This window comes from Condylostylus longicornis, unplaced genomic scaffold (genome assembly GCF_029603195.1).
Source record: "Condylostylus longicornis isolate FDR11 unplaced genomic scaffold, ASM2960319v2 ptg000119l, whole genome shotgun sequence".
In the NCBI taxonomy this organism is placed as follows: domain Eukaryota; kingdom Metazoa; phylum Arthropoda; class Insecta; order Diptera; family Dolichopodidae; genus Condylostylus; species Condylostylus longicornis.
The window spans coordinates 126,941-146,254 of record NW_026578087.1 but is presented as its reverse complement, the minus strand read 5'-3'; the positions used below and the strand labels follow the sequence as shown (position 1 = coordinate 146,254).

At 26.1% G+C, this 19,314-nt stretch overlaps 1 protein-coding gene across 2 annotated transcripts in view; it reads left to right on the top strand.

Moving 5' to 3' along the window:
- LOC129614797 (peroxidasin) overlaps nt 1–19,314 on the top strand; it is a 139,527-nt gene that overhangs the window by 7,716 nt on the left and 112,497 nt on the right. The gene's annotated exons all lie outside the window — the stretch shown is intronic.

Here is a 19,314-nt window from a genome sequence, read left to right as displayed (position 1 = left end):
AACATTCAAATTTTAATTATTAATTACGTGTTGTTTCTAATTTCGCACTTGCATCTAAACAAATCTAGAGTCTGTATTTGTAAATTGTGTTCAAGTTTTTTAGGTTTATTGAGCTGGTTCACATATATTGAGAAGCCCGTAACAGAATTAAATAAGGTCCAATTTTGATTGCCGAATTTAAATAGTATATTGCAGTACTTTTAGAAAAGGCAGAAATAAAAAATTATAAAGTGAAATATAAGTGTACGACTGTTCTATTTTCGTAAAATATGTACTTTGTCGGATCTTTGAACTTTAACAATAATACATATTGTATATCGTAATTCCTAACATTAAGAAACTATGACGATCTCGACAAAACATGTAATTGAAATGAAAAATAATTGTGTTTATCGAGCCATGAATTAAAATGAAAAATATTTGTGTTTATTGAGACTAGTTATACTAAACTTATAATATGAATCTGTCGACTACTTTAACTAACTCCGGCAGTATTTTTTTATATTAGCTATAGATAGTAGGCAATTCCTGTTACGGCAAAAACTTTCACATTTCTGGTTAACATTTTTCTTTTAGCTCTTCTATTAACGTTCCTTTAAATTTTATGGAAAAAAAACTTATTTTTTTTTAAAAGAAAAATTTTACTATATCAAGAGTGTTTTTCCTATAATACTAGCAAAAATTTTCAAAAAGTTGGTGAAAATAAAAAGCTTTTTAAAATATTTAAAAAGAAGTTTTTTCTTTCATTCCTTTTTCCAAAAAGGAATCCAAAATAGCTAAAAGCAAGCTATATACACATCCACATGCTTGTATGCTACGCATACTACACATACATATGCATGTGTACTTGTATAACAAAATTCTCGTTAAAAATATTATTTGACTAAAAACTTATATTTAGAAAATAGGAAATAAAAAATAATTCTTAATGGATAATTTTCCGAAATTTTCATTTATTATGCAATTTATATAAATACAAGTATTAAGAACTTCTTATTTCAGTGAATTAGAATTTTGAAATTTTCTAATAGCAATTTGGCAGCAATAAACATGCTTTTTGTACAAAATAAACATTTTTTGATAGAAATTTTGGGTTAAAAGAAAAAAAGACTTTAAATTTTGAGTTTTCTTGAATTTTGTGCACGAATTATCGCAAAATAAATCTAATTTATTTAAAAAACAAAAAGAGAAACAAAAACCCAAAAATCTGATTAGGTAAATCCTTTTAAAAGTTTAAAAATAAATAAGCGAATAATTTGTGTCATACAAAATTGAAAAAGAAAATCTTGTTTTGATTATTGCCAATGTTATTTAATTGTAGGTAACGTTTATCTGATTAATTTAATTGTTTTTTCCTGATTGCCTATACTTTGTGAAGGGTGATTTAGAAAACAACACAGAAAATAAAAGGATATATCCAGAAAAATAATCTAAGAGTTTCAAATTTATCGATTTCAGCAAAAAAAGGTGGTGTTCTAGTGGAAATTATCTAGGACACGATCTCGCTAGTCAAAGAACAGATTTATAAGGGAACGAATTTTTTCCCAACATTTGCTCGCCAAACAAATTTTTTTAAATATTAATTATATGAAAGTGTTTGCTCGGGCGCCAGTATCGATACTTGGAGACAAAACTACCATATGTCTGCCTGACCTCGGCAGACAAATATTATCTTAATAAGCGAACGAATTTTTGATTAATACTTGCTAATCAAATTTTGTTAAATATTAATTATATGAAAGTGTTTGCTGGGGCGCCAAGCTCGCTATCTAGAGACGTTAAATTCCATGATCTCAGCAGGAAACTGGCAGCTTTATAAGCAACCGAATTTTTGATCAATTTTTACTTATCGAACACATTTTGTTAAATATTAGCTATTTATAAGTGCTTGCTCCGGCACAAGTCTCTTCATAATGAAATTGAAAATCTGTAATAAGCCGTACGTAAAAGAAATTACATAGTGTTGGAATGAAGAGGAAAGTGTTAGAAATGACAAAACAAATTTAGAATATAACACAAAACTTTTATAGCAGATTATTAATGTACCTCGTCGTTTTTATAGCGCAAAATTAACAGATTCGGATTTGTTGTAATCACAAGATTTGACTTGTGACATTTTTAAACACTAAACACGTACATATTTTTAAACATTAAATTTTAATTGTGATTTAAATGTCAAATCGTTCAAAAAAACTATTATAAATACCTTAGAATTGTTAAAATTCAATTCGACTATGAAAAATTCATCATGAATGTTGAATGCATTAAAAATATCCCAATTTTTTTTCCTTGTCAGATAATTTATCCTAGTTAGTCTAATGTACTCTATATGTTTCTCTTTTTTTCATTTTAATTTGTTTTGTATATAAATTCGATTTTTTTTCATCACGTACAATTCCTACATAAGTTTTTTTTCTTTTTGGCTCCTTTAAATAGCATATTTACGTTTTTGCTTGAATGGAAAAAGATTTAAATCATTTTGTCTAAATTGGTAAAGAAAGTAAGAAAGAATCCACTTCGAGTGATTTTTACAATTTAACTATTATATTTGCCCTTTTCCTTTTTTTCCTTCTAAAATAAAATCTTGTCATTGACTCACTCCTTTCTCTGTGCGGTAGGTGTGCTTTTTATTTCGTTTTATTTTTTCCTCACTTGTTTTCTTATTTTGTATGATTTTACCATTTTCCAATTTTTACGTTCAACTTGTCAAAAGCATTTTTGAAAGAAAAAAACTTAAAAAAAAAAATAAGTGACGAGTCATGATGTTGTCTACGTTTAACCAGTTTTAAAAAAGTTTTGTTTTTATTATTTTCGTGCTAAGAGAAAGAGTAAGAAAATAGAAAAAATGGAGTAGAAAAACTGACGTGTATCTGAGTTGGTAATAGGAAAACAAGTTAAGAATAAATTGTTTTTATCTTGCTGAGTTTATTGATATTTTTGTACGTTCAAAATTTTTAATATTTTGCTAAGAAAAGACAAGACGCAAATAAGAAAGGATGTATGTATGTATGTAACTATGTATGAAAATAATAGAGAGAAAATATAGAGCAAAATTTGTCTAGAAAATGAGAACATTGAGAAATATTTTTTTAAAAGGAGTCAAGTTGCATAACACAATAGTTTATGTATAGAAATAAAATATTTTGTGACACTTGAAAAGCAAACAATTGCCTTTGTTCGAAGAATGAATGAATTTTAATGCTTCTGTTTGTAGATTATAAATTTTGTTTTTTTCATAGTTTACTTTATGGTAATTTGAAATAGAGTCTCATATTACTGGTAACGAAGACATTGAATAAATTATAAAAAAATATATGCTTTAGTTGATTTACATGACTGCAATCAGAGAAATGCAAGGAAGAAGAATAGTTTCGTCCCAGGTTTAGAATAAAGAAGAAGTTAAGTTTCGATGCCATCGTATAAGTTCGGTTACTAACTTCGTAGATTTAACAGATACGATAAATTAATAAAATCGAATTTTAAAGCTGAGTTTCATTAGGCGGAATTAATTATCTATGCAAATAGCACTCGTGTCTTAAAAGTTGTTCTTGTCCGCACTTTTCTACATTATCTTAATAAACTGTTGTACTGTTCGGAATCCTCACACAATATACAATGTTAAATTTTTTAACCACCCTATATACAAGATACTTTTCTTTAAAGTTATTCTACAATATATTGAGTTGATTTAGAAAGTTTTTACAATTTATGTTTTTCATGTTTCCTTAATGTACTTCGAAATTGCATAAAATTAAGATAATTTACAACATAAGTAATAAGTATTGCATATTACAACCTTATACATTCATATACAAGCACATATATTTTTGTATATTTGTATATTTTATTATCCATTGTTGCTTTCATATACCAATATGCTTAAATTCAACTGATTTCAATGTTTTTAACGTCACGTGCAACTTGTTATTGCTTATAGAATAAACGATGTTTTCTAACTTCGTATCGCTCATGCAGTTTTCAATTTTTGCATATAAACTTTAACTTGAAGGTGATGTAGAATTTTCTAAAGTATTTTAACCTGAATTTTTTTTTTTAAGAAAACTAAAAAAATTAAGTTAGAAAAGTAGGATAAAATGTTGATAGTCTTTCATTCTTTCTCACATAGTTTTATTTATTTATTGTTTTTTATCTAGAAAATTTCTCCATTTTATTCATATTTTGTACAGTTATAGAAAAAAAGGTTGTCTTTTATATTGGAATTTTTTCTGTTTTTTTTTTTTTATATAAAGTATAAGTAGGTGCACTTGTGTATGCTTCATTTTGTAGTTTATAAATGTATCTCCAGGAGAATAATATTCTCATTGTTTTGTTTTTGTATTCGACTTGTTTAAAACTTATTCAACCCTTCTCTTCGAAGCTCATATATTGCGAAATCAATTTAATGCATTCAGTTTTAGCGTTTAATCAAAAAATTTGTGAAAAAAATGCCTATTAGTCTCACTCTGTCCGTCCGCCGTTACCCTACTTAAAAAAACTGCCTTAATATAAATAGAACTTTTCTAGAAACTCCGTAGATGAAAGTTTTTATCTATCTCTACTCCCCTTTTAAAAGTTATAGCCCCTCAAAGTCCTAAAAATTTTTTGATTATTTACTTTAACTGATTGCCCGTTGAAATTAACCGTTATCTGAAGCCCGCTTTTTGTTGCAAATTTTTTATATCGTTTTTCTCCTAGACCGTAGTTGTGGGTGGTTTGAAATTTTAGCTGCCATTTAAATATCAATAAGTATGTAGCTTATTTCGTTGGAAGAAAATATTTTTCCATCTCCATCCTCTCTCAAGTTATAACAGCTCGAAATTTGTAAAATTTGAATTTTCTGCCCTTTATATTTCCAAAACTGGAAATTACCGGAACTGAATTTCTATAAAAGCAAAAATGTAACAATAAATAGCATGCCATTAAAAAATGCGATTATTTACCTTAAATCAGACAATAAACCCTTGATTTCAACGATTATGCTATCACCTCTTTCAATTTTTTTTTTTGTGTCATCCTAAATGTATGCAATTTTTTGGAATATTTGGGTATGTGAATTAAAGTAATTTAAACTGTTTTCAAAAGCAGTCTTTTACCTTGTTCAATGGAAAAGTGCTTCGCTACATAACATTAGTGTGACTCAACTTTATTATAAATAAAAACTGTATTTTTTTCTGCTGTATTTGTTAATGTTTTTGTTTTTGAACATTATGTTTTGTCCCCAACATGTATTTTGAATAAATGAATTTATATTTTAAAATATTTTAAAAAAAGTTGCCATTCAAAAACTAATTTTCTCTTAAAAATTCTGCAAGTTCTAGAATTTTCTATAGAATTCTGTAATATTATTACTTTTTTCTAAACAGATTTAAAAAAAAGGGTAAGGTATCATTATCACTAATATTAAGCTTAAGTACTTACGTGATTTAAAATTACATATTGCAATATCTATTCAGTATTTGTTAAGGTATAGAAACACTTGTAATGTGAATTCATCTACATAAATGGAAAAAAAATCCGTAATGGGATATTTTAAATTTTTGTTATCCTCTTATGTTTTAAAGTTCGTTATGAAAAATAAACACATACATGTACATGCGGTATCAATTTCTTGTGTTCCAGTTACTTGTATTACAGTAATTTAGATTTAGTAAATTAATTAAAAAATTAATTAGTATAATAAATATATTTTGAGTAACAATAGCTCGGTGTACCCACTCAAAAATTCATTCATATACAATTTTGTTTTTAAATATTTATTTTACCCTTTACTCTACTTGCGGGTAATAGGACTTTAACACTCAAGCTTCAGTTCACAAGTCATTGAGTTACCTAGAGATGATAATATGGGTAATTAATTATTTTTGTATAAACATTTTATTTTTTATAGTCACCAGACCAGTGTTTGAACTCGAGACTCTTCGATTAAAGGACAGGTGCCGTAATCATTGCACCTTTGGTCAGGTTTTTCCAATACTTTATTAAGCAAAATAAATGAGCAGGTAAGACTGTAAAAAAAAATATTTTTCTATAATTGAAGATGCAAGACTCAGTTAGTCAATTCTATTTTATGCGGTATAGTTAATTTTTTCCTAAAAACTTTTTATAATTTTTAATGGAAAATTTCAAAAACCACAATCAATACTTTCATGAATTTGAAAATACAAAAGAAAAAAACTTGAAAATTGTTCTAAAGTTTAAATTTTTCCTTCTTTCTGTCTAATTTTTCTTCGCCCAAATTGTAAATCGCTAATTATCTGATATTCTTCTTATGTCTATTTTATTTTAGCTGACTAATTAAAAGTTTTATAACATTGAAAAAATATTTCGTGATCTTTTTTAAAGAAGAAGGAGAAAATTAAAAGAGGAAAAGTCAAATTATTCAACTAAAGGAAAGAAAATTTTGGTTTTTTTTTTTTTTTTTGAATTTTCATTAAATTTTAATACTTTTCTTTTATAGTTTTCTTACAGTTAGCTTTTAAACATGGTAATAGCAATAAAGCTTGGTCAAACCACTGGTTTGTAAAGTAGCACTTTCCCCTTTGGTAATCCAAGTGAAAATAGTGGTTTACATACATTATTAAAATTACTTTCACTCATATACTAAAATACTTCAAATTATTGCATACATTTAGGATGAGGCAAACAAAAATGGGAAGAAATGGGAGGTGGATGGGAGATAGGTAAAAATTTTCTTCTACGAAAATAAGTTTTTACTAAAGATCTATTTACATATGAAATTTCAGCTCTCTATCATCAAAGAACTGGAAAAGTCTCTACGGACGTACAGGCGGATGGGAAAAGTGAAACCAATAAGCACCTTTTTTTAAAATGTTTTTGGTAAAATGCTAAAAACTTACAAGAATTCAAATTTATGCTTTTCGTGTTTCTTGTTTTTTTTTGATTTCCTAGAAAATGTCCACTTAAAATAATTTTCCGTCATTATTATTTGGATTTGCATTGTATTATGGTTGCTAGAATTGCACTAATTAAAAATTTCCTTTAATAAATTTTATGACTTAATTTTTTAAGGAAAAAACTTAAGGAAATTTTTTTAATAAAAAAAACACAAATTTGTCATTGTTTTTTGTCCGTTTCTCTTTTTAACAACTGAATATTAGGCAAAAAATATTTACTGTTATTTTTTTTGTTGGTGTTGGTGGTGAATATTTTTTTTTCTCTTAAAATTTTCCCATTTTCATTTTAGCGTTTAATCTTTCTCAATTTCCTTTTTTATCTTGTCTAAATTCTCGTTACTTAAAATTTATTCTAATTGAATCCTTTTAAATGAAATTGTCGTCTCATCGTGTAATAAGTATAGAATTTCCTTATAGTAACAGAAGCATTCAATAAAAATGGTTTTAAAAAGGCATTTCAAAGAGAAAGTGAACAAAAAAAAAATTTGAAATAGAAAGTATAAAAAAGGAGGAGAAATGATAATAAGACTTGAAAATATTGTAATTTTAAAGGGGTTTTTCTTTTGACGTCGCAAATAGCTTTTCTTTATTTTTTATCCAGACGTTGTTTGTTGTCATAATTGCGATGATTGCTTGTAAGAGAATGAAAAATATTCAGAGGTTTTCCTGAAAATTTAATTATGAATTTGGTTTTTATCAATTTTTTTTTGGTAGAAGGATAAAATCAACCAGGTAGAAAGTCATAGAATAACGGTAAGAATTGTAATTATAATAAGAAATATGAAAAATTTTGGTTCCAGATCCTTACAAGTACAATTTCTTTGCTTTCTATTCAACCACTTCTTAAAATACCCAACATTTTATGAAAACTTCTATCCGAAAGTATTAATGGCGATATCCCTTAACCCGTGACAATGCCTTTATTGAGCGCTATCCATATTTACCTTCTTGTTCAGATAAGCCCAAAAATATCCTTCGCCATAAATTTGCACAATATCTTTAACCTCTATATGTACCATGAAATCTTTAACCTAAAATTCTATAAAATTAAGACTTTTTTAATGAAAATTACAGAAAAAGAAACTATTTTTGAAAGATTAAAATATTTTAGAAGTGAGCCATGCAGAAAAAATATTCTTGCATCAAAAATAAAAAAAAATCAACAAAATAGCAACATAACCGCATATTTAAACTGCTATAAATTTGCTAGCTAATGATTATACAACTATCCTGAATGCATAGAGCTGCAATTTCCTTACAAAATAGACATTTTACTTTGGGCATTCTTTGTGTTAAAAGTTGTTAAAAGTTATTAAAAAAAAATTTATGACTTCTTCTTTTCTACCATTTGAAAACATAACAGAAAAAAGAAAAAACTAACAAGAATTAAATTTTTAATTTTAAAGGAAACCAAATTTTTATCCTTGGATAACGGTTTATATTGTATAGTTTCCTTAACCAAAAACCATATATAAAATTTTGCCATTTTTTTGCTATTCAATGTTCCATGTAGCCTTTTATTATCTTTGTATTTTCATTGACGTTTAAAATTTATTTTAAAATTTTTTTGGCAATGAACACAAAAAAAAAAATTTGATAAAAATGAAACAGAAAGATTAGAATGGCAGAACCGTTATTCATCACACATTTACAATATAAGTATGTAGCTGTAGTTAGAATATGAGTATGTAATTTTCAAATTTAAAATATTGTAGCGTTTTTATAGTTATGCAATTTTAATAATTTTTAATTTAAATTGTGTTCTGTTGATTTTTTAATTGAATTCTCCTCTCTCCGACATTCTAAATATTGTTAGTCGAAAATGAAGTTCGTTCCCAGGTTCGAATTAAAGAGCACTGAACCTATTTTTGAAACTAAAGGGTTCTAATAATTTAAAGAGGAGGAAGATTGAAATTTTTGTGGTTTTAAAAAACAATTGCATAAATCTTCTTTTCTCAATATTTCATATAAGCGAAGTAACATATAAATTCACGAGACTCTCACGACTATCTTTTAAGAAATACGGCAGAAATAAAGCTCTGCTTGCACAGGCTTACCTACACAATTTAGAATATTTTTTTCACTATTAAATAGTTACTGAGAAAATAGGAGTTAACTTGTACATGTTGACGATTTGATGTTATTAAAATTTTGAAACCATTCACCGGCACATATGTTCGTAAGAATTGGTCCTTTCAAGGTACAAGTTAATTTGGCTAGGTATGTGGAAGCCAACACTTTCATAATTCTATAATATTTACGAAATAAGGCAATTTATAATAAGCCTTCATTTAATTTTTTCTTTCCCTTTCAACATTTTCTCATTATAATATTTTTTAAAACAAAAATAATAATTTTCAATATTCACAAGATTTTTTTATTAAAAAATATTTTTATTGCTGTGGTTTTACTATTATTTTTTTCCCCTATTTTATTAATTTGGTTTTTTTTTTCGTTTATTAAAAAACTTCAGAAAAGCCAATTTAATTTTAGCATAAAGAATTTAATTTACAACAAAGGATTTTTCTTTTCGCTTATTGTTTTTAAAGGTTCGCTTATAACACGCTTATTCATGTGTAATTAATTATTTTGAATTTTCTGAGCTGAAATTATGACTTTGTTTTACAATTTATGATATAGAAAAAAATCTAATTTTTATTATTAATAAAATATAATGGCAAAATAATAATATTGAAGCGACTAATCTGACAATTCAGATTGTCAAAATGTCAGATGTGAATTAATGTCAAATTTATGTCAAATTATTAATACAAAATGTTGTTTGTAAATTATTTTAGATTAACGAAATCGAATTTGAGAATCGAATTTTTCGATATTTTAATAAAATTGGAGAGGAATGAGAGGGCCAAAATAAATTTGCTGTACATTGTCTGTGAATTTCGTAAGATTTTCAAAAAGACATCTTTTACGTCAATAATTTTGTTTGTTTACGAGACGATGTTAATAGATTTTTGTTTAATTTAAGGCTATGGCAAAAAAGGATGCAAAACAAATTTTTTTATATAATAAATTTTTTAAATTCTTGTATTGCTTAAAGCATAATATTTTTTTCCAAAAAATAATTTTATCAAAACATTGGACCTTAAAATTTCACAAGTCAACCAATCTTTTTTTTGTAAATTTTTTTTTTTAAAGATTCAATTTTGGGCTTGAAATTAAAATAAAAGTTTTTGTTTTTTTTTTCTTTTTTTTTGTTTTGATTGGGATTGGTTGGGTAAACAAAGATATAAATTTTATATATGTATATAAAGAATGACAAGGACATCAATATAACAGAAGAAAAAAAATAAGAAAAAAAAAATAAAAATAAAACAATAATAATAAAAGCAATAATAACGATAATAAAAACAGTTATAAAAGAGACAAGCGAATAATGGGTCTATTGAAAAAAAAAAAAACAAGAAAAAGAAGACAAAAGAAAAAACAAACAAAAATAAAAATAAAGAAAATGGCGATGTCTACAAGCATTAATTTAAGAGTTTTTATAAAATTTATTTGTTTTTATTTTCTTTTGTTTTTTCTTCTCTGGCTTAAGTTGAGCCTATGATGAGCTTTTATAATAAGTATAAAAAAAAAATACATAAATAAAATTCGGAGAAATTTAAACGATGTTAAATTGAATAATATTTGGGGTTTTCCCTTAAAAAAGAAAAAAAAAACCTAAACAAAAAAAAGAAGATTTCTTTTTTTAAATTTTCCGATACACGGACAAGGAGAGGGCGGTGAGGAGAGCATACAAGTTTTCTTTTAAAATTTATTAGAAAAGTAAATAAGAAAATGATGAAAACCTCTTTCAAGGACAACTTAATTTCCATGTCATTTATTCGATATTTTCTTGTTGTTAATTTTCCTTTTTCTTTTTGTTTTCGGTAACCACTTGAGATTTAAGGATTTTAAAGGATATTTGTTTTTTTTTGTTGTTGTTTTTGTTATTGGAATATTATCCTTCAGTTATTTTTAATCATTTTTGAAAGGATATTTGAAAATATGTTTTAGATATAGAAATCTGAATGGGAAATTGTTGTTATTTTTCAGAGTGATGATTTGGAATAAATGAATTTAATTTTTGTTTTCTTTAATATCGGACCTAAAAGAAAAAGAAAATAAAAACGAGAATTAAGAATAAAAGAAAAATTTCGTTATTTTGTATGTAAGTAGAAGATTTAAAAAATTTTTGGGATTTTTTTATTTTTTCTCTGCTTTTTTTTCTATATTTTTACTTTTAAGTAACATAAATTTAAATTACAAGCTAATATTCAAAGGATAATTTACAAAATAAATTTTTTAAAAGAAATTTTTTGGGAATTTAAAAAAAAAGAAATTAAAGAACCTTAGATTTTGGTTTTGTTTTGTAAAAGATTTATGAAAGTGGATTTTATGCTTTTTTACTGGAAATATTTAATATTTTTTTGTTATTATTATAAAATAAGATTCTACTACGATTTAAAAAATTAGGTTATTATTATAGTGGAGTACAGGGCTATTGCATGACATAATAATCAAGATATATCGACTGTAGTATATTTCCATAAACAGTATGGAGGTAGAACCCGTTCAGACAAATAAAAAACACTATTTGACATCTTCATTTTTGGGCCATATTTCTTGAGTTGTGAGACCTGAAAGTTGTATAAATTTTTAATATAAAATTTTTTATATTGATCTATTACAAGAGTCCCTTCGGTAAAGGGACTGCTTTATCAGATTAAGTACATATTATTTGACAATAATTTTCAGAATTTTGAAGCGGAAATTTCCCTTGAAAAAGTTAAAATCTCCCTCTCCGTTAAAAAAGAAATTGAAAATTCTACAACTTATTCACAAAGAGAAAACCATTGTCAAAAAATTTGAAAAAAACCTGGGATAAGATAAAGGGAAACTTTAACAGCCGTGTTGTTGCCCTAGTGCTTGGTTATATTTTTAGTGATTGCAGTGTTGTGGAATTGACAAGCGATTTACAAAGACGTTGTAATTATTTTCACTAAATTTAATTTCTCAGAAATACGTAGGATATTATAAATTTTTAATTAATTATTCTTTAAAACTGCTGCAACATTAATCTTTCTTGGTTAATTTTCGTTGATTGTCTTGAAAACAAATGCTGAGTTTTAAATTCCGTAAAAATTTCAATTGTTTTAATGAACACTACCAATTGAAGTTTTTTTTTTAATTATTCATTGATCAAAGTGAAAATTTAATTAAATTAACATTTTACAATTATTAACGACAATTTTCCGTTTCCGTTTTAATTTCCAGAAAAAAGAAAAAAAATGCTCAACAGGGAATAAATTTTATATGAAGATTTTTTTTTAACAATGTTTTAACATTGTACCAATATCATTGGATTATTGGATGGTACACACAACTTTTTCAATTTAAATTAAATTTTATTTTCTTTTTATTTAAATTTTGTGTTTTTTGCCTATAAATGCAAATAAATTGTGAATTAATCGTATATTGGGGCTTGGTTAATTTTTAAAAAATTCTGTGTGACTCTGTTGTGTACGCACGACTACAGAGTCGTTTTATAATATTGCTACTTATTTATTCATCGAAAGCTTTAAGGATTTAATTTTGAAAATTATATATGGAAATTATTTTACTGTAAATATCAATCAATTCTCTGTTTTTTTGTTTTTAATATTAAATACATTGAATTGGGGAAAAAATTGCAAAATAAAAAAAAAAGTGAAAAAAAAAGAAGAAAACAGGAAGAATTTGAACGGTAATCAATTTAAAAAATTCGATTTATTTTTAAATCGTTTCAATTTAATTAAGATAAAATCAAAATCAAAACATATACAAAAATATTTTATTACCAAAACGTTTTAAATTAAATCACAAATTTATCAAAATGGTTTTTTTTCTGTTGTGCCTGTATAGAATGAGTTTTTTGTTTTATTTTCTTTTTCAATTCCCTTGAGGTATATTCATGCACATATCCATACGTACAAGCTTTTGTAAGTACATGTGTGTGTTATTGATTTTGTTCAGGTACTAGGACTTTTATAACAATAATGTCAAATGCGAAATGAATGTGAATTTAAAACCGCCACAAACGGCAAACAATACAAGCTTAGTTTGTAATTAAATATTAGACAAAGCTAGTTAACGAATTATACGCGTAGCTTCCTCCTGTAATATAACTGCAGTTTTATTACAATATCTCTTTTGAATATTTTCTTGAATAATTGTTAATATAAGCGTCAGGCTGGACCTGTATTCTTCGGTGTTTCAACCTGAAGAAATCAGTCTGTGAATGAACTCAACGGGGGATGTAAAACTCGGACCATTTGTGTGCTTTCAGACAGCGAACTAGGGTTGTCGGCATTCCAATACGCTTAGGTAATATCTAAACTTGTTTAGAGCTGTGTGTTCATATTAGCGGAGCTGGCATCAGGAAATTGAGTAACACTCATTTGGGTACCGAGGCACAGTCGGCACAGAGGTAACAATATTGTTAACGACTTGTTGTGGATGGAATCTGAAGTGCAATTCTTGAGGCTCGTCCCCTGAAATGTACTTGACATTCTACTCCTACCTGGCTCAAGGAAGCTTCCTTTAAAGTTGCTGGGGCTAGATAAAGTTATCGACTTATGTACTGAAAATTGTCTGGAAAAAGATCATTTAAATCTACACTTCTGTGTAGATTTTGTCGGGATTACATATTCTGTTTGACATTATATTTGGGTTACAGTTAGTTTGTAACTTACAAATTAATAAAATTGAAAAATTCAACAATTATTTCGTACATTTTCATATATCAATTGCATATAACAAAATTTGACAATTTTTTGACAACAAAAAAATTTAAATTTAATTTAATATTTTATTTAATTTCATAACCAACCGAAATTATTAAGATCAATTTCGTTTTGAATTTGATTTTTTTAAAATAAAAAATGACGCAATTACTGTAATAAATTTAATAATAAAATAAAAGAGAAAAAAAGAGAAGAATCATTGTTTATTAAAAATTTTTGAGGTATGAGTGAACTTGATGCGAGAACAACGTGTTGGAACAAGAAATGATTTTATCGTTCATTTTTCATTTAATTTAGGTCAAAGGTATAAAAAATTTCAGTTGACAATAACAATAATAATAAAGCAAGATTTAAGAATATTTAAAAGAAGCCAAATTTAATTTCTAATCGTAATAAATTTTAATTTTTTTATACTCTAATAAATTTTGTAATAAATTCTTTGAAATTTGCTTTCATTTTAAAAATTTTTGAGCTATAAAATAAAAATTTTTAAAGGATTTGTATTTTTGGTAAGATTTTTCCGTTCTTAATAATACAAGCACGTTAATGATTAGTAATACAAGCACGTTATGTTCTAATGCACATGCAAGCTGATATTTGCTCTCTTTTCTTTGCAAAAACGCAGATTTTTTTAAAAGTTTCATTTTCAATTTTAGAGGCAACATCCAGCTGCCAAATTTCATATTTAATATTTAAAACTATAGATTATAAACTTGTGTGCAACAACTTCAAAATTTTATGTTAATTTTTATTAAGCTTTGAAGTATTTACAAATCAAAGAGATTAATATGGCGACTATCTAAACTCATTGTTGAAATTACACCAATTACAATAGCACCCATTCTTGGAGAAAAGAAAAAAAAATTCTAAATATTTCGACGATGTTTGCCTTTTGCGCGTTTGAGTTTTCTTGCGACCGATAAACGGTTAAAAAGAGCATAAAAGCATTCAGATCAAGAAATCAAGGCAGATGTATGTAATTGGCATGTGTAATATAATGAACTGCAGACGAATCCTTCATGTGGTTGCAAAATCCATTACAAAGTTTACATGCCATTCACTAAGGTGGAGGATATAAATAATAATTAGTGATTAATGATAGCGCTACTATCAATTTTGTGTGCGGTCATTTGTTAAGTTCCTTACAATATTATATCAGGAAGAAAGTCCTAATTCGAAATTCGAGCCCTAATACTGTTTTCAAGCCCTAATACATTTGAACATTTTCAATTTAAACATATTCTAATTAAATTCTTATATTTATTGTTAATTTTTTTCTGTTTCTTAAAAATATTGAAGTAAAATAAAATTTTTATAAATATTCCACCCTCTATGTTAAAATTTTACATAAAACAAATTCTTATGCACATACAACTATACATATACGAGCATTAAGTATAGGTACCGAAATTTCATACAAATTTGAGATCCTCTTTTATGAACACCACATGTATGGCACTATAAAATTGTGTAAATATACGCGTGGATAATTTAAAAGAATAAATATGCCAAATATACATAGATACATACAGATGTACATAAATGTATTTAAAATTAAAATGCTTGAAAACAGCAAAAAATTTAAAAAATAAAAATTTTTGGTTGCGCGACGTTTTGGTTTGCATGCAAAATATAAAAAATGAAAATTATTATTTTTTTTTAAAAATTGGTTAAGATAAATATCCTAGAGGCTCTCTGCAACTTAATTATATTACCAAGGACATAATATAGAAACAAGGATTTTCAACATAAATAAAATAAATGTGTAAAAAATAATAAAGTAGCTTATAAATAAACGTGCATTCACATATTTATTATGCATGCTTTTAATTAAAACACAAGCGTAGGTGCAGGTAATTTAAATTAATTAATTCACAGTTTAAAATGTTGTCATTTATATACAAAATTTCAATTGAAATATAATATTTAGGTATGCATATGTGTTTATTTTTTTGAAAAATTTAGTTTCTTCAGAGTGAATAAGAGTTCAGACCAGAGAATATAAGATATTGCAAGAAAAATATGAAATTCCAAAATTTAAATATAAAAACATTTGAATGTTCAAAGAAACGTGACGAGAAATCCGTGAATTTTGTTAATACCCTCCTTGACCTCGATTAACAACTGCTAAACATTCCTGAAAAGTTGGAGCTTTGAATCGAGACAAGGAATTTCAAAAATCATTGATAACTTATATTTGTATATGAACTGCAGTGTATGTGGTAAGAACTTGTAATATTGACATGGTTTTGAATTATTATGTTATAAATCCCACTCTTAAACTCATTGTGTATAAAATTCACAAATTAAATCTTTTATTTAAAAAAAAATTTTTTTTGTGAGAAAATTCTGGAGAATTTATTGCGAATCATTGGAAAGCGCCCTTACAATGGCAAGGTCAAGGAAAATGCTAATTAAGGTACCTGTGGTCAGACAAAGTAAACCGAAAAAATTGCAAAATAAACAAAATTTAGGGGAATATGACCCACTAGGTGTGTAAAAGAAATAATTGTAAATCGAGAGAGTTTACCGACGTAGTAAATCTAAATTTTTTATTAATCCAAATTCTTTAGTAAAATTCAATTCTTAAATAATACTAGGTTTAGAAAATTAATTTTGAAAGCATTAAGCCTATTCGTTTTACTTCATCGATTCGCTTATCTTTGCATCAGTTTACAAAATATTTGCTGAATTGTCATTGACAATAAATCTTCAAAAGATAGAAAGATGACAATAGAAAATTATTGTTCCAAAACAAAATTATAATGTTCTTATATGATGAAACCATACAGATCAGCAGGTGTGGAAAATATTTTGGATTGCTTTGGATTTAAAAAGTTGTAATTAAAATATGAAGAAAGTTATGAAATGTCAGGCTGTTTAATTTCTTCTTCTAATTAATTATAATTACAAACTTACTGAAATTAATATGTAATTACTTTCTCATAAATGACAACCCAAAATTTAAAATAATAATTGGCTGAATTTTCACTTAAAATTCTGTGCTTCAATTAATTGCACTTTTTTTAAAATTAATTTACATGTAAAAATATTGGAAAACATGGTTGTAAATTTATACCCGTTATGTTAATAATATTGATGTTATGCGGTTGTTATCGAAAATGTTTTAAATTTTTTAAATAATTGTTATTTTGTTTTTATTTACCACATCTCGTTGTGTATGTGGTATAGACCCATTTGCCAATATAATATTCCTCTTTTGTTCTGTTGTACACAATAATTATTGAAATCCTAATTTATAATTATACATCCTTTTGAAATTTCTATCTCTACATAATTTCTCTGCTTTTAAACATTCATGCTAAATTGCCAATTTCATATGAATGTAGTTTGCCATGTAGTTTTGCCATTTGTTTATTACTATACCATTACATTAATGTTGTATCGTGTTTAAAAATCTATTTTTAATTAATTTTAATTTTAAATTTTATATTATGAAAATAAATGAGTTCATAAAGCTTGTATAATACATATTATTATATAAAGTAGTTAGATCTTATATAACTAATAACCTTATACAACAGGTAATAAACATCCTCGCTCAGCGTATAAATTTCACGTGGCTCGCAAAAGTTTTTCAAAGCATCAATTAATCTGACCTCAGTGCATCATGGTTTCTGAAAAATGATTACAACAAGACTACATAGATAGTATTTCAAGTCTATTCTGAGACTTTTTTTAACAAATTCAGCACTCAAGTATGCATCCAAACACAAATGATGTTCAATAGTATTTGTCAAATGCCTTGTAGTAGATCGAAACCAGCTTCATGTGCATAGTTTGACGCAATTGAATATATTAAAGGAGTATCTGTTCCCTTTGTAAAATCAGTGAAAAATTTGGGCATGATTTTTAATCATAAATTTACGTTAGATGATCATGTTCGTCTAATAACTAAGAAAGTTTATACTGGACTCCGTTCATTATGGTCCAAAAATGATGTTGATTCCATTTTTCACCCACTACTCGGTTTACTTATACCACAATTTTTATATTTTGTATATCAAGAAGGATGATATGCGTTGTTTATGCGCCCAGAAATAACTAACTACTACCGAGTCGTCAATTTTTCCCCCGTTCAGTAAGACTTTCAGCCAGCATAATCTATGCGGTGCCATTTTTTTATTTCTCTATTAGTCTTGCAAGTTAATTGTTCTTAATGTTACATTGGCAGGTTTGAACGGGTTCATAAATAGTGATGCGTGCTATAAATGATATTAAGTTGTTGCAAATAAATGCAAAATTTATTTTTAATGTTTTCATTGGTGGTATATTGAAACTATATTATTTGCTTTGCTTATTGAAATTGCTGGCCCCGAAAATATAAATGGGTCATTATCCAAAATTAGATTGATTTTGTGTATACTCCTCTTAAGTATTACAGGCCCGTATAATATTCATACTTCTTAATGCGGCTCATAATCCTGTAAAGGTTGCACTTGTCTGTTATACCTAATGATATACGAAATACAAAACAAAAAAAAAATGAACTTTTATTTATAAAAAGAATAAAGAATTTTTATTTTCGTTATTTTGTGTGTTCTCCTAAATGTATTCGACGTAGGTACCGTAGGTATACACAACAGTATTTTGTTGTTTCAATCCATTATCATATTTTTTATACAAACAATATAAGGTGTAGTAGTATTATAAAGTAAAATTTCATATCATTATCATCATTCTCAAAGAGAGGAAGACAGAAAGGGAGAGAAAGAGAGAGAGAGAGAAGTTTTTACTGTTATTATTATGATTATATTAATACTGGAAAAGGATATTAAGTTAAAATGATATGAAGGATATAATTTAAAAATAATTCATATGTATTTAATGCTATGTTATAAATATGTATGAGTGTATAAATAATGTACATATGTACGCGTATATATTAAAATGGTATAGGTGAAATTTTTTCTTTTTTCAACATTGAAAATTTGATTTCTATTTTTAAAGAATTTCTTAAAGATTTTTTTTTTTGTACTCTAGAGATTTTTATTTTATATTTTAAGTAAACAAATTTCGACAAAAATGTCAGAGGAAGCAGAAGATGAAAATGAAGATGAAGAAGAAGATTTTAAGATTTGTATTAAAAAAGTTTTTGAAATGAATTTCTTTGTCAGATTAATGAATATACAAAAATTGAAATAATCCCAAAAAAACAAACATGAAAAATGAAAAATTTATTTTTAATGTTATTATTTTTGATAACAGATCATGTGAGATTATTTTTCTTCTACACAGTATAACATTTTTTTTAATTTAATTTAATTGATTGAAATTGTAAATAAAATAGAATTATGGTTTAAAATCTTAAGTTTTCGTATTGGTTTCGAGTAATTCAATTTTCGTTTTTTGATAAAATGTTTGAAGAAAATGTTACTTTAAGTTTAAATTATAAAATTGTTGAAAGTGTTTTAACTTTGGCTCATGGCTCAAAGGCTCAATCTGAGTTAAACTTGTAATTTGCAATTTTCCTTCATGGCTCCTTATTCTTGTATTTTTTTCGTCTTGTAGGTTTGTATTAAAATTCTAAAATTAGGAACTAAGGTAAGAGTTTTATGTAACTCAATCCCTTTCTTGATCTAAGCTACAATCTC